Source organism: Apium graveolens, chromosome 8 (genome assembly GCF_009905375.1).
Source record: "Apium graveolens cultivar Ventura chromosome 8, ASM990537v1, whole genome shotgun sequence".
In the NCBI taxonomy this organism is placed as follows: domain Eukaryota; kingdom Viridiplantae; phylum Streptophyta; class Magnoliopsida; order Apiales; family Apiaceae; genus Apium; species Apium graveolens.
The window spans coordinates 77,919,952-77,935,549 of NC_133654.1; the positions used below are offsets into that span (position 1 = coordinate 77,919,952).

The 15,598-nt window shown below is 41.2% G+C and overlaps 2 non-coding genes across 2 annotated transcripts; both read left to right on the forward strand.

Annotated features, from left to right (window-relative positions):
- The first annotated feature begins 7,488 nt into the window (after positions 1–7,488).
- On the forward strand, positions 7,489–7,595 carry LOC141681510 (small nucleolar RNA R71). The gene has a single exon (XR_012558939.1). It is a non-coding gene; the product is annotated as a small nucleolar RNA R71 (small nucleolar RNA).
- Positions 7,596–13,184: 5,589 nt separating this feature from the next.
- On the forward strand, positions 13,185–13,291 carry LOC141682125 (small nucleolar RNA R71). The gene has a single exon (XR_012559527.1). It is a non-coding gene; the product is annotated as a small nucleolar RNA R71 (small nucleolar RNA).
- Positions 13,292–15,598: the final 2,307 nt, after the last annotated feature.

A 15,598-nucleotide genomic window follows, 5' to 3' on the forward strand; every position in this document is an offset into this window, starting at 1 on the left:
CTTGTCCTCAAGCGTCACAGACTCAAAAACAAATAAAAATATGCATGAATGCAATCTATATGAAAATACAACGATCCCCCTTACTACAATTAACCAACCAAATTGTCACGTCTCAACGAATGCAGTTAGACACTAAAGATCAATAAACTCATGCAAACGGACATACAGCCAGAAACGTGGTGTGTGCAAATGCTTAACAGATATGCTTCGGAACTAGACCAATTACTATGACTAGACTATCCTCAAGGCAATCCTACGATTATACAAAGAATAAAAATTCTAGGCACAAAGTGATATACAACACTACAAGAACTCTGGAGCTTACTACGGAATCGTGCTTTTTATTTACAACTCAAATGCTTATTTGACCGTGCAATGAGTGAGGTCCACAAAAGACTTATACAATGGTATCCATGTAACGAGCGTTAGGTTAGCGGATCCCAGACTCTAAAAGCCTTAGGTCACTAGGCACAAAGTCCCCTAAGAACTTAATAACTCGAATACCAAAGAGCCCACTCTTGATCAATTATGCAAACAATTTTTTTTTTCTTTCTGAGCAAGTGCGTTTCGTTCCATCTTGCTCAACCCTAGACTACTCACATAACATGCGAGCCGGCTACTAGCCATTTGACGCCTAGCCACAACTAGCAACAAATTCCATTTTTACTCCATTTTTTTTTCTTTTTCATGCCTTTACCACTAAGAACCTATTATCAAATTCTAAGCATAATAAATAGATTATCCTCGAAAATAATCAGATCATAACAACAATCTAGCCCTTAAGCATTCTCTAAGACTTAGTGAAAATACAAGTGCTTCTAGCATGCATATCAACCTACACAACTTGATATCACTTTAATGCTATCACTACACTCGCATCAATATCACAATTCAGTCGATAAATCATTGCAAAAGGGATCATGGTATATGCATGAGCTATATGATATGACAAACAAATAAAGCTATATAAAAAAAACTATATGGCAAAAATTATGCAACTATATGAACTAACTATCATGAATATGCAGCTATATGACACACACAAAATATTCCTTAACTACCACCCCCAAACTTAAAATCTTCACTGTCCCTAGTGAAGGTAGTAGAAAGGAACACAGGGTATACCTACCCGGAGTCATCATCATCATCACCCTCAGTGGGTGGAGTATCAGGCGGCGGGTATGCAGAGTCCTCACCAAAAAATGGCCACTGGATATCAGCTCCAAGGCCTCGAAAAGCAGTCCCTAACGCAAGAGTGAGCTCCTGAGCAAACCTGCTATGTGTCTCATACATGGCATCCATCCGCCGTGAAAGCCTCCTATACTGGGCATCACCCATCCCAGCACCCTCCTGAGCTCTCGACGAACCAGCCTCACCACGCCCTGGCCTGGCCATAGTAGCACCTCGTGCTGGACGCCCTCCTGGAAGATGATAACCCAGCCCATGCTCCTCAGGCTCACCACCGGTCCACTCCTGCATCCCATTCAGAGTGCCAGAATCTATCGGAGCTGCTGGCAACTGTAACTGCTCATGAGCCGGCCAGTTCACTCCTACTGCTCGGCATAGCTTCGTGACCGTGGATGCATAAGGGATGTTCATATGCTTTGCACCCCTCAAAAACTTCAGAATTCCTTGGTAGATAAACTCACCAAGGTCCACATAGTATTCCTCATTCAGAATTCCCCACAACAGCTATGCTCTCTCAACTGTGACCTCGTGTGCATGTGAAGAAGGCAAAATATTAGCACATATAAATGCATTCCATGCACGGGCATACCTGTTCATGGCGATCACCGAAAAGTGACGATACTCATTATTGGCTGGACTGCGGTTCCAAACTGTGCCCGGTCGACAGAGAGTCGCACAAATCAAATCCAAGTCAAAATCCTCAGCAGTCTTTTCATTCCAGTTCTCCTCCTCGGGCTTCCTCTCTCGCTGTCCAATCACACGGCGAATCGCCGCAGGATGATAATCAACCGTCAGCCCACGAACTACAGAAAACCCATTCTTTTCAGCCTTCGCATTCGCGTAGAACTCGCGAACAACGCTCATCGGTACTGCTTCGGGTGACTCACAAAAAGCTATCCACCCCTTCTCTGCAATCTTGGGCAACAACTCACCATCCCTCCCTGATGGTAAAAACCCCCTCTCCTTCAGAATCGGCTTCCCAAACAGCCTAGTGTACTCCTCCTCCGCAGCTCTGTCAGTTAACCGAGGCCTTGCAGCAGTACCCCTTGATGAATCAGCAGTAGGAACTGTGCTGCTGCTGTCAATAGTGCGTGCTCTCTTGGGTGCCATTGATTTGTGAATAAAAGTGTGTAAGAACTGATTTTTGATGTTTGTGAGAGGGTTTAAGTGTAAGAAGTTTTGTGGGAGATATGTAGGATAGGTGTATGTATATATAGGGTGTGGAGTAGGTTAAATTAGATTAGGAGTGGGGTTGAGGGATAAAATCGTGGGGTAATGGGAAAAGAATTCGTGGGTTTATGGGCTGTGATGGGTTTTTGTGTTTTTGATTTTTTTTTTTTTCTGAACTGTAAAAAATTTTCTGGAACTCGACCCCTGCGCGGCCGCTCAGCATTTCTGCGCGGGCGCGCAGAGGGTCTCTGGAAAAAAAAATTTTCAGCCCCTTTTTTCTGATTTTTTTGTGTTTTTGGATAGGTTATTAACTTCTAAGGGTTCGTGTAACAACAATTCATGGGTTGCCTCCCACGCAGCGCTTCTTTTTCGTCATTAGCTTGACGTTCCGTACCTTTCTCAAGTAGTCAACAAAATGGCACTAACCACCTCTCGGTTTGCCATGTCCCCATAGTAGTGCTTCAACCGCTGACCGTTAACCTTGAATGCTTGGTCCGAATCATTCTCAAAAATTTCCACCGCTCCATGTGGAAACACAGTTTTGACAATAAAAGGTCCAGACCACCTTGATTTCAACTTCCCAGGAAAAAGTCGGAGCCGAGAGTTGAATAACAGAACTTGTTGCCCTGGCATAAATAACTTAGGATGTAGCTTCCTATCGTGCCACCTCTTCACCTTTTCCTTATACATTTTGTTATTCTCGTACGCTTGAAGTCGAAATTCATCAAGTTCATTAAGCTGAAGCATTCTTTTCTTACCAGCTGCATCTAAATCCAGGTTCAATTTCTTCAATGCCCAGTAGGCCTTATGCTCAAGCTCCGCCGGTAGATGACATCCCTTACCGTACACCAACTGAAACGGTGACATCCCAAGTGGAGTTTTGTATGCTGTTCTGTAAGCCCAAACAGCTTCATCGAGCTTTAAAGACCAATCCTTCCTTGACGGACAAACAACCTTCTCTAGAATGCGCTTTATCTCTCTGTTAGACACTTCCGCTTGACCATTTGTTTGCGGATGATAGGCAGTAGCTACTCGATGATTCACATTATAACGCTGCATCATAGAAGTGAACTTACGGTTGCAAAAATGCTATCCTTCATCACTTATGATTACCCGAGGCGTTCCAAACCTTGTGAAAATTTGCTTATGAAGAAAATTTAGTACTACCTTTGCATCATTTGTCGGTAAAGCTTTAACTTCGACCCATTTTGAGACATAATCGACTGCCAGCAAGATGTACTGATTATTGCAAGATGAGATAAAAGGCCCCATGAAATCGATTCCCCACACATCAAAGACCTCGACTTCAAGCATCACATTTAATGGCATATCATCCTTCCTTGACAAATTTCCCACTCTTTGGCAATGATCACACCTTAAAACAAACTGATGAGCATCCTTGAACAAAGTAGGCCAGAAAAAACCTGCTTGCAGAATACGAGCTGCCGTCTTCTCACCTCCATAGTGTCCACCATAAACCGTGGAATGGCAGTCTCGTAATATCCCCTCCGTCTCACAGAACGGGATACATCTCCTGATGATCTGGTCAGCTCCCTGTCTAAATAAATATGGTTCATCCCACATATACCACTTCACCTCATGCAGAAACTTCTTCTTTTGAGCGGATGTCAAATTAGGAGGCATTATATTGCTGACAAGATAATTTACAATATCTGCAAACCATGGTTCTTCCTCCTGAATTGCAAACAACTGCTCATCCGGAAAAGATTCATTGATTAACGTCCTATCTTGTGAAGTAGAATCGGGATTCTCCAACCTAGAGAGATGGTCAGCTACTTGATTCTCAGTACCTTTTCTATCTTTGATCTCTAACTTAAATTCTTGAAGTAAAAGCACCCAACGAATGAGTCTCGGCTTCGAATCCTTCTTAGAAACCAGATAGCAAATAGCTGCATGATCAGTGAATACTGTTACTTTCGTACCAAGCAGATAAGATCGAAATTTCTCAAAGCCAAAGACTATAGCCAAAAGCTCCTTCTCAGTAGTGGTGTAGTTCAATTGGGCCCCATTTAAAGTCTTACTCGCATAGTAGACCACATGGAAGAGATTTTTCTTGCGCTGTCCCAGAACTGCACCTACCGCATAATCACTCGCATCACACATCATCTCAAACGGTTATGTCCAATCTGGTGCTGTAATAACTGGTGTCGTGATCAAACTCTCCTTGAGAGTCTCGAATGCTACCAAACATTCATCATCAAATTTGAAAGGCACATCTTTCTCAAGTAAATTGCACAACGGCTTAGATATCTTTGAAAAGTCCTTGATGAATCGCCGATAAAAACCCACATGACCGAGAAAACTACGGATTCCTTTCACCGAATTAGGTGGGGGAAGATTTTCAATGACTCCCACCTTGGCCTTGTCCACCTCCAGACCCTTTCTAGAGACCTTATGCCCAAAGATAATGCCTTCACGCACCATAAAATGACATTTCTCCCAATTAAGCACCAAATTAGTTTCCACGCATCTTTTGAGTACGGCGCGCAGATTATTCAAACATTCATCATATGAGTGTCCAAAGACGGAGAAGTCATCCATGAACACTTCGACGTTATTTCCAATCATGTCAGAGAATATAGCCATCATACATCTCTGAAAGGTGGCTGGGGCGCCACATAACCCAAACGAAACTCTACGAAAAGCAAATGTGCCAAATGGACAAGTGAAGGTAGTCTTTTCCTGATCCTCTGGTGCAATACAAATCTGATTATACCCGGAATAACCATCCAGAAGACAAAAATACTCATGTCCCGCCAATCTGTCAAGCATTTGATCAATGAATGGGAGAGGGAAGTGATCCTTCCTTGTGGCTTTGTTCAATTTTCTATAATCCATGCATACTATCCATCCTGTAACTATTCGAGTAGGGATGAGCTCATTCTTTTCATTTGCGACCACAGTGATACCTCCTTTCTTAGGTACACATTGTACGGGGCTCACCCACGAGCTGTCAGAAATAGGATAAATGATGCCTGCATCTAGCCATTTCAGAATTTCTTTCTTCACCACCTCCTTCATGATGGGATTCAGTCTTCGTTGTTGTTCCACAGTTGGCTTACTACCTTCCTCTAGCAGAATTTTATGCATACAATATGAAGGACTTATCCCCTTGATGTCTGCTATGGTCCATCCTATAGCCGATTTGAATTCTCTCAAAATCCTTAAGAGCTTGTCTTCCTCACTACCTGAAAGGTCAGCTGAAATAATAACAGGTAACGTAGATGAATCACCTAAAAAAGCATACCTCAAGTGTTCAGGTAATGGTTTGAGCTCCAAGGTAGGTGCTTCCTCTATTGATGGTTTGAGCTTCCCTTCAGCGTTCTTGAGGTCAGAAGTACCAAGAGATTCAAATGGTATGTCGAGCTTTCGCTTCCATGGAGAAGCGTTCAGATATTGTAATTGCTCGTTGCTATCTTCATCATCGCTGTCAAAATCCCCCACTAAGGCCTTTTCCAATGCATCAGACATTAGCATGTGATCGAGTTCCGAAGTAACCACAGAATCAATCACATCCACTTTTAAGCACTCCTCATCTTCTGTAGGAAATTTCATTGCCTTGAATACGTTGAAGGTCACATCCTGATCTTGGACCCGCATAGTAAGTTCCCCTTTTTGCACATCTATCAAGGTACGGCCAGTAGCCAAGAAAGGCCTCCCCAAGATTATGGGAATCTTCTTATCTTCCTCAAAATCCAGAATAACAAAATCTGCAGGAAAGAAGAGCTTATCCACCTTGACGAGCACATCCTCAACTATGCCCCTTGGGTAAGTAATGGAACGGTCAGCCAATTATAGCGACATGTATGTGGGTTTTGGATCAGGCAGATCCAGCTTTTTAAAGATCGACAACGGCATCAGATTAATGCTTGCTCCCAAATCACAAAGGCACTTGTCAAAAGTTAGATTGCCAATGGTGCAAGGAATGGTGAAGCTTCCTGGATCTTTCAGTTTTGGTGGTAACTTTTGCTGCAGAACAGCGCTGCATTCTTCCGTGAGAGCAACGGTTTCAAGGTCATCCAGTTTCACCTTCCTTGAAAGAATAGTCTTCATAAACTTCGCATAACTCGGCATTTGTTCCAGAGCCTCAGTGAAATATTGATGTGAAGTTTCTTGAACACCTCTAGAAACTTCCCGAACTGTCTATCCAGCTTTTGTTGCTGCAATCTCTTAGGAAAAGGTGGTGGAGGATAGAGCTGTTTCTCCCCTGTATTAGCCTCAGGCAGAGTGTGTTCAACAGTAGTCTTCCTTGGTTCCGCCGCTTTCTCCTTTTGCTTAGATTCTTCATCTCTAACTTCAGTTTCGACTTCTTTTGCCTTTTCAGCATCAGCTACTTTTCCAGACCTTAAGGTGATAGCCTTGACTTGCTCTTTAGCTTCCTTCCTGCCTGGTACTTCCGTGTCACTGGGAAGAGTGCCAGGTTGATGATTGAGCACTGCATTGGCTAATTGACCGATTTGATTTTCCAAGGTCTTGATAGAAACCGCGTGACTCTTGTACAACAGCTTAAGTTCCTCAAAATCAGCACTAGTAGGTGCAGCTGCACTTCCCTATTGAGGATATGATTGCCTTGTAGCATACTGCTGTGGTTGCTGGAATCCAGGTGGGTTAAACTGTTTACTTACCCCTTGCTGATATGTTGGCTGAATAGCATTCTGATTATTCCCCCAGCTGAAATTTGGATGATTTCTGTTATTAGGATGATAGGTCGCTGGCACAGGCTGCTGTTGTCGCTGATAATTATTCACATACTGAACAGATTCATTGACAAGAGAACACTGATCCGTAGCATGAGAACCTGCACAAAGCTCACAAACCATAGCTATTTGATTAACTCCATACGTAGCCAAAGAATCAACCTTCATTGATAGCGCTTGGAGCTGGGCTGCAATAGCGGTGGCTGCATCAACTTCCAGAATACCTGCTACCTTACCTGACGTCATCCTCTGAGTTGGGTTTTGATGCTCATTAGCAGCCATTGTCTCTATAAGATTATACGCCTCAGTATAGGTTTTAGCCCATAAGGCTCCTCCAGCTGCTGCATCGAGCATGGGCCGAGATTGGGCCCCCAAACCATTATAAAAACCAGTGATTACCATCCAATCCGGCATTCCATGATGTGGACATTTTCTCAACATTTCCTTGTAGCGTTCCCAAGCCTCGCACATAGATTCTGTAGGTTGCTGCGCAAACTGAGTAAGAGCACTCCTCATAGCAGCAGTCTTTGCCATTGGATAAAACTTCACCAGAAACTTTTACGCAAGATCTTGCCACGTAGTGATGGACCCAGCTGGTTCAGAATGTAACCAGTCTTTAGCCTTATCCCTCAGTGAGAATGGGAAAAGCCTCAACTTGATAGCCTCATCAGTCACGCCATTATACTTAAAAGTGCTGCAGATCTCGACAAAATTTCTTATGTGCATGTTGGGGTCTTCAGTTGCCGCTCCTCCAAAAGAAACAGAATTCTGCACCATCTGAATAGTGCCCGGCTTGATTTCAAAGATGTTAGCTTGAATAGCCGGATGAAGGATGCTTGACTGAATATCATCAATTTTAGGCCGAGAAAAATCCATAAGAGCTGGATCAGCTTGAACAATACGATCTCCCATGTTTACTGGTTCTTTCTGCTCAGTTTCTGAATCCGAATCCTCAAAATCTAACTTCTCCGGAGTATCAAGAACTTCGTTTGTCTCCTCAGTTGTATCTAAAGTCCTCTTGCGAGCACGAGAACGAGTTTGCATAAATGCTTGCTAAAGTACCTGAAACACAACCGAAAAGAGTAATTAAATACTACGTCCTAATCATTGAGTCCTAATGACCAATGATGGTAAGTACATAAACTAAACAAATACGCCGAGTCCCCGGCAGCGGCGCCAAAAACTTGTTAGGGCGAAATCACGCACTAATATTCACGCAAGTATACGCGTTCGCAAGTAATATAGAATACTTTCTAGTTCGTTCCCTCAGAAACTCAGACTAAGTTATTGTCTAATTAAACTCACTCACCAATGTATGATTACTTCTCAATGTTAAGATAATAACACTTAAAATTGTTGATTAAATATTAACTATAATTAACTACTTAATTAACCACTTAACTAACACTTCAATTTATCAATAATAAAACACTCATGAGATCACAACTTCATTATTACTTCCTTCTACAGCCATTGTTATTACCTTTAGCATGTGACAGTGATGATATTAATCGAATAACACGAAACTGATAAAAGCCAACTTTCATTGTACTAATACCATTCTACCAAGCATCCACAATTAAGATAGAAGTTGAATAGTCATCAATTATGTTGAGTTCCTATATGTCTACAGAAATTGACAACACAACGATTTAAGCACAAGTTATTCCTTTTGATTACATAGGGCAAATAAAACTGTTAGAGTTACCCACTATCATGCACAACGTACATGAACCTATGCTAGCATGGCAAGTTCTAAATCTCAAGATCCACTGTCGCTTCACAAGAGATTAACACCCTATCTTATATGTTCGCGATGCACATAAGATAAATACGCACAACCAATACTAGATATCATGCAATCATCACACACTAAAGTATTAAACAATTAACTAAAGAATTCCATAATAAATCCGTTGAAACCCATGATCACGATTAGCCCATAATAGAACTTATCGCCATCATGGGTTCATATGAAATCATGATAAACAAACACAAGAAAATAATAACTAAACTAATTATATTAAAACAGAGTACGTCACAAGAGTAAATAAGTCAAAGCAAGAAAACTAGCATCCAACGTTACAACGAAACAAGAATCACAAGAATATATGCTTCCTCTTCGTTGCGGTGTGCTAAATCGGCCTTCTTCCTTATCTCCTTCGCTTCTTGCGTAAAACACAATCTAAAACATAATCTCCTTACTATTCTCTGTGAAAACGTCTCAAATCTACTTATATAATAGTCCCATAAAACTCAGATTACATAGAAGTTGGAAGCCAAACAGAAGTAGAAGTCTAAAATAATTTATCCTTTTCCCCGACCCTGCGTGGCCGCTCAGCATAGCTGCACGGGCGCGCAGGTTGCTGCGCGGCCGCTCAGCATTGCTGCGCGGCCGCTCAGCATTGCTGCGCGGCCGCGCAGGACCCTACTGGAAAAAATCCAGGTTTGCTCCGTTTCTTCGCCGTAATCTGCCCGTTCTTTTCCTCTCACAATGGTGAACACATGCCAAGGCTTATTCTTGATGATTCCTCCTCCGAAATGCAACTAATACCCTGAAATGCATAAACACTAGAAAGACGCATCAAATACACAAAATACTTGATTTCAAGACACCAATTTAAGCCATTTTAAGACGTTCTAAGTGGTATAAAATGCCACTTATCATCCGCTACTTGGTTTTCTGTACCTTTCATGTCTTTGATTTCTAGCTTAAATTCCTGAAGCAATAGAATCCATCGAATCAAGTGAGGTTTTGAATCTTTCTTCGAGACCAGATATCGAATAGCAGCATGATCAGTGAAAACTATCACTTTTGTCCTAAGCAAATAAGATCGAAATTTCTCGAAACCATAGACAATTGCCAAAAGCTCCTTCTCTGTGGTAGTGTAGTTCTGTTGAGCATCATTAAGGGTTTTACTAGATTAGTAAACCAAATGGAAAATATTCTTCTTCATCTAACCTAGAACAGCTCCAACTGCAAAATCACTAGTATCACACATCATCTCGAAAGGCTCATTTCAATCAGGTGCAATAATAACAGGTACTGTAGTCAAACTCTTCTTCAAGCTCTCAAAAGAAGCTAGACATTCTTCATCAAATTTGAAGGGAACATCCTTCTCTAACAGATTGCATAAGGGTTTAGAGATTTTGGAGAAGTCTTTGGTGAATTGCCGATAAAAACCCGCATGACCAAGAAAACTGCAGATTCCTTTAACTGATATTGGTGGAGGAAGATTTTTAATAAACCCCACCTTGTCCTTATCCCCTTCAAGCCACTTTCTAGACAACTTGTTCCAAAGAATGATACCTTGTTGCATCATGAAGTGACATTTTTCCCAGTTGAGCACCAAATTAGTCTCAAAACATCTTCTCAACACTAAACCATGATTATGCAAGCACTCGTCATACGAACTCTCGAACACAGAGAAGTCATCCATGAACACCTCCAAATTAGTGCCAATCATATCAGAGAATATGACCACTATGCATCTCTGAAAAGTAGCAGGTGCACCATAAAGTTTGAAAGAAACTTGACGGAAAGCGAAAGTGCCAAAATGACAAGTAAATGTGGTCTTCTCTTGATCTTCTGGGCAATGCAAATCTAATTATAGCCCGAGTACCCATCCAGAAGACAATAATACTCATAACCAGCCAATATATCAATCATTTGATCAATGAATGGAAGTGGGAAGTGATCCTTCCTGGTGGCTTTATTCAGCTTTCGATAGTCCATGCATACTCTCCACCCTATGACTGTCCGAGTAGGAATGAGCTCACTATTTTCATTAGCAACATCTTAAATGCTTCCTTTCTTAGGCACACACTGTACTGGGCTCATCCATGAACTGTCAGAAATCGGATAGATGATCCCTGCATCCAGCCATTTAGGAATTTCCTTCTTCACAACCTCTTTCATGATAGGATTGAGCTTCTCTGCTGTTCAACTGTTGCCTTACTTCCTTCCTCAAGCACAATTTTATGCATGCAATAAGAAGGGTTGATTCCCTTGATATCTGCTATAGTCCGTATAATTGTTGATTTAAAATCTCTCAGAATTATCAAGAGATTGTCTTCATCACTACCTGGAAGGTCAGATGCAATAATAATAGGCAAAGTAGATGCATCGCCTAAAAAAACATACCTCAAGTGATCAGGCAGTGGTTTGAGCTCAAGTGTGGGAGCTTCTTCAATAGATGGTTTGAGATGCTCCTAAGAATTTTTAAGTTACGATAATCCAAAAGTTCGAAAGGCAAATCTAATCTCCTTTTCCACGGAGAAGCATTCAAATACTGCAGCTGATCTGCTCCTTCTTCATATTCACTATCAGATCCCCCTGTCAAGGCTCTATCTAAGGTATCAGTCATTAGCAATTGATCAAGCTCTGAAGTCACTACATAGTCGACCAACTCTACTTTAAAGCACTCCTCTTCATCAGTAGGGAATTTCATTGCATTGAAGACATTGAAAGTCACATCCTGACCCTAAACCCTCATAGTAAGCTCACCCTTCTGTACATCGATCAGAGTTCGGCCTGTAGCTAAGAATGGCCTCCCCAAGATAATGGGAACCTTCTTATCTTCCTCGAAGTCCAGAATGACTAAATTAGTAGGGAAGATGAGTTTATCCACTTTAACCAAGACATCCTCCACCAATCCTCGCGGATAAGTGATGCAACGATCAGCCAGTTGTAAGGAAATGTTTACCAGTTTTGGATCAGGCAGACCAAGTTTCTTGAAAATGAACAAGGGCATCAGATTAATGCTAGCTCCCAAGTCACACAAACAGTTGTCAAAAGATAGATTTCCAATGGTGCATGGTATCGTGTAGTTTCCTGGATCTTTAAGCTTAGGAGAAAGTTTCTGTTGCAGAACAACACTGCACTCTTCCGTTAGAGCAACGGTTTCCAACTTCCAAGTTTTAGCTTCCGAGATAGAATACCCTCCATGAACTTAGCATAGCTCGGCATTTGTTCTAGAGCTTCCGCAATTAATGTGCAACTTCTTGAAAACCTCCAGAAATATGGCAAACTGCTTGTCGAACTTCTGCTTCTGAAGCCTTTAGGATATTGAGGAGGCGGATAAACTTGCTTGTCTCTTGTATTATCCTTAGAAGTAGTGTTTTCAACAACATTCTTCTTTCGGTGCCGCTTCGTCACCCTTCTGTACAACTAAATCAGCCAAAATTTCATTTTCTGGACATTGAGAGGGCGTGGGCGCACTCCTTATGGGTGCGGGCGCGCTGCCCTTCTGGAGAAAAATTTCAAAGTCTTCGTTTTGATGATTTTGGGGGTTCGCGACCTTTCCAGACCTTAAGGTGATTTCCTTAAGCTGTTCTTTAACTTCTCTCTTTCCTGGATTAGCCTCTGTGTCACTTGGAAGAGTTCCTTGAGGTCGGTTCAATAATGCGTTAGCAATTTGCCCTATTTTATTTTCCAGAGTTTTGATAGAAACTGCTTGGCTCTTGCACATAAGCCTCAACTCCTCCAATTCATATTTTTCATTCGAGGATGGACCGGCACCCCCGTGAGATTGCTATTGCATTCCCTATGGCTGAAATTGCTGACTTAGTGCATATTATTGTTGAAAAACAGGAGGATTAAATTGCTTGTTTCCAAATTGCTGGTATGGATGTTGTGGCTATTTCATACCACCGTGATTATTGCTCCAGCGGAAGTTAGGATAGTTGCGGTTGTTAGGATGATAAGTGGAATGAACTAGTTGTTGCGACCTCTGAAAGTTGCTCACAAACTGAGCTGATTCACTAGATATAGCACATTGCTCCATCACATGCAAACCTAAACAAAGCTCACAAACACTAGTTATCTGATGAACACCATAGTTGGTCAGAGAATTGACCTTCATAGTCAACGCTTTTAGCTGAGCACCGATAGCCGTAGCTGTATCCACTTCCAGAATTCCTGCTACCTTGCCTTGTGGTAGCCTCCGAGTTGGATTCTGATATTCATTCGCAGCCATCATCTCAATTAACTCATAAGCTTCCTCATAGCTCGTAGCTCACAAGGCTCCACCTGATGCTGCATCGAGCATATGTCTTAAATGTGCTTCCAAACCATTATAAAAGCAATTGATCACCATCCAGTCAGGCGTTCCATGATGAGGACACTTCCTAAGCATCTCCTTATAGCGCTCACAAGCTTCACATAGAGATTCTCCCGATTGCTGTGTGAATTGAGTAATAGCATTCCTGATTGCAGCTGTCTTTGCCATAGGGAAGAATTTAGTAGGGAATTTATGAGCAAGATCCTACCATGTCACAATAGAACCTGGTGGTAGAGAGTGCAACCAGCTCTTAGCTTTGTCCTTCAGAGAGAATGGGAAAAGTCTCAGTTTCACAGCATCTTCAGAAACATTATTGAACTTGAAGGTGTCGCAGATCTCGATGAAATCCCTAATGTGCATGTTGGGATCTTCCATTGGAGAATCCACAAACTGGACTGAATTCTGCAGTATCTGAATTGTGCTAGGCTTGATCTCAAAGGTATTAGCTACATAACTGGCCTGACAATGCTAGATTTAATGTCATTGATCTCTGGTTGAGAATAATCCATCAACGCTTTCGTTGCTGCTACTGGTTCTCCCATTGCAATGATTACTTCTTTAACTTTTTCAACTTTTTCAACTTCTTCAAAAACTTCTTTTTCCTCTTCTTCAACTTCGTCTACTGTTTCCTTATGAGATTGAGAAAGTGTTCGCATACACGCTCTCTCGAGTATCTAGAACACACGAACAAATAAACCTTGTAAGATAAAAAATCCGAGTCAGTGAACTTTAATGACAACTGAGGACAATCACATAAACTAAATTTAACACCGAGTCCCCGGTAGCGGCACCAACAACTTGTACGCAATAAAAAATGCACAAAAATACACGCAAGGGTACACGATCATAAGTAGTATAAGATTTAAGTCAAGTCCGTTCCCACAGAGACTGGTTTAGGTTAAGTTCAGATTATGCACTTATGCAACAATGTATGATTATCGTTCATAACTAAAACAAGTAAAAAATTTGAGTTGATTAACTACTTAAGAGACTATACTAGCATGCATTAACTAAGAGATTAAAACTGATTTACTTATATGAGAATAAAACATGGGATTCTAACTTCAGTAAATACTTCATTCAAAGTTTATGTCTTTATCAATAGTATGCAATGGTGATGATAACTAATCAGATAACACGAAATTAGCATACACTATCTTTGGATATATATACCCTACTATTGAGCATCCACAATCAAGATAGAAGCCAAATAGACACCAATTATGCTTAGACCCTATATGTCTACAGAATTTGAAAATATAACGGTTTAAGAAGAAGTTATCTATTATGATTACATAGGGTGTGTAAGATGGTTAAAATTACACTACGAATCATGCATGTCAATTCATACATAAACCTATGCTAGCATGGCAAGTTCTAAACCTCTATATCCACTTTCGCTTCAATAGATATTAACAATAATCTAAGATATTAGTTACGCATCAAAGACGAATAAGCACAACCGAACAAGGAAATCATAAATCACCACACACTAAAGATTTAAATAATTAACTATTGAAATCCATAAATAAATCCGCTAGAAACCCATGACAACGATTAGTTCATAATCGAACGTATCGTCACCATGGGTTACAATGGAAACATGGTAATAAATAAGTTCAGAATACAATGATAGAATATAGAAGTACTAGGGTTTAGAACAAGAACAAAACAAGCATCCAAAAGTATCGCCTGAATCGAAGAATACAAAAGTATGAAACTAAATCTTCTTCTCCTTAGCCGTCTCGTGTGCTCTAGGTCTTCTTAATGTTCTCCTTGGCTTCCCTGTTATTAAAAATGTCTTCTTTTCATTAAATATAAGCCCCTGGATCACCTGGACTCTCCAAATCTTTAAATCAGAGTAGAAACAGGATTCTGCAGCTTCACACTGGCGCGGCCGTGCGGCACTGGGGTGCGGCAGCATTCCCTCTCTGGAAAACATGGCCCGGGCGCGCTCCTTCAGGTGCGGGCGAGCTGACCTTCTGCTCTTTTTCTGCAGTTTCTTCTTTTGGCCCTCTATTCTTCATGTGAACTTCCACAATTCCATTCCTGACCTCTTATTACCATAAAATCATTTGAAAGCTCATTTCCTCCTCCTGAATAGTGCCCTGAAATAACTAAACACAAAACATATCAAAAATACCAAATATTTGAGTCCAAAACACCAACGTAAGCCGATAAGAAGTGTTCCAAGTGGATATAAATTGCACTTATCAATAAGGCAAGTATACCCTAAGTTTCTTGAGATACATTGCAAGTACCCTGAACAGTTCTGGTTTTATATCAGAAGGATGTTGGAGTTTAAAGATCACAACAAACCATTGATCATTGACTTCCCAGATACTAAACCACACAAATGTGATACTACTCCACAAATACATTCATACCATACCCTAATCACTGAAACAAATTTGCTTAACATATAATAAACCATACTTTCTACAATACCTTGTAACATCT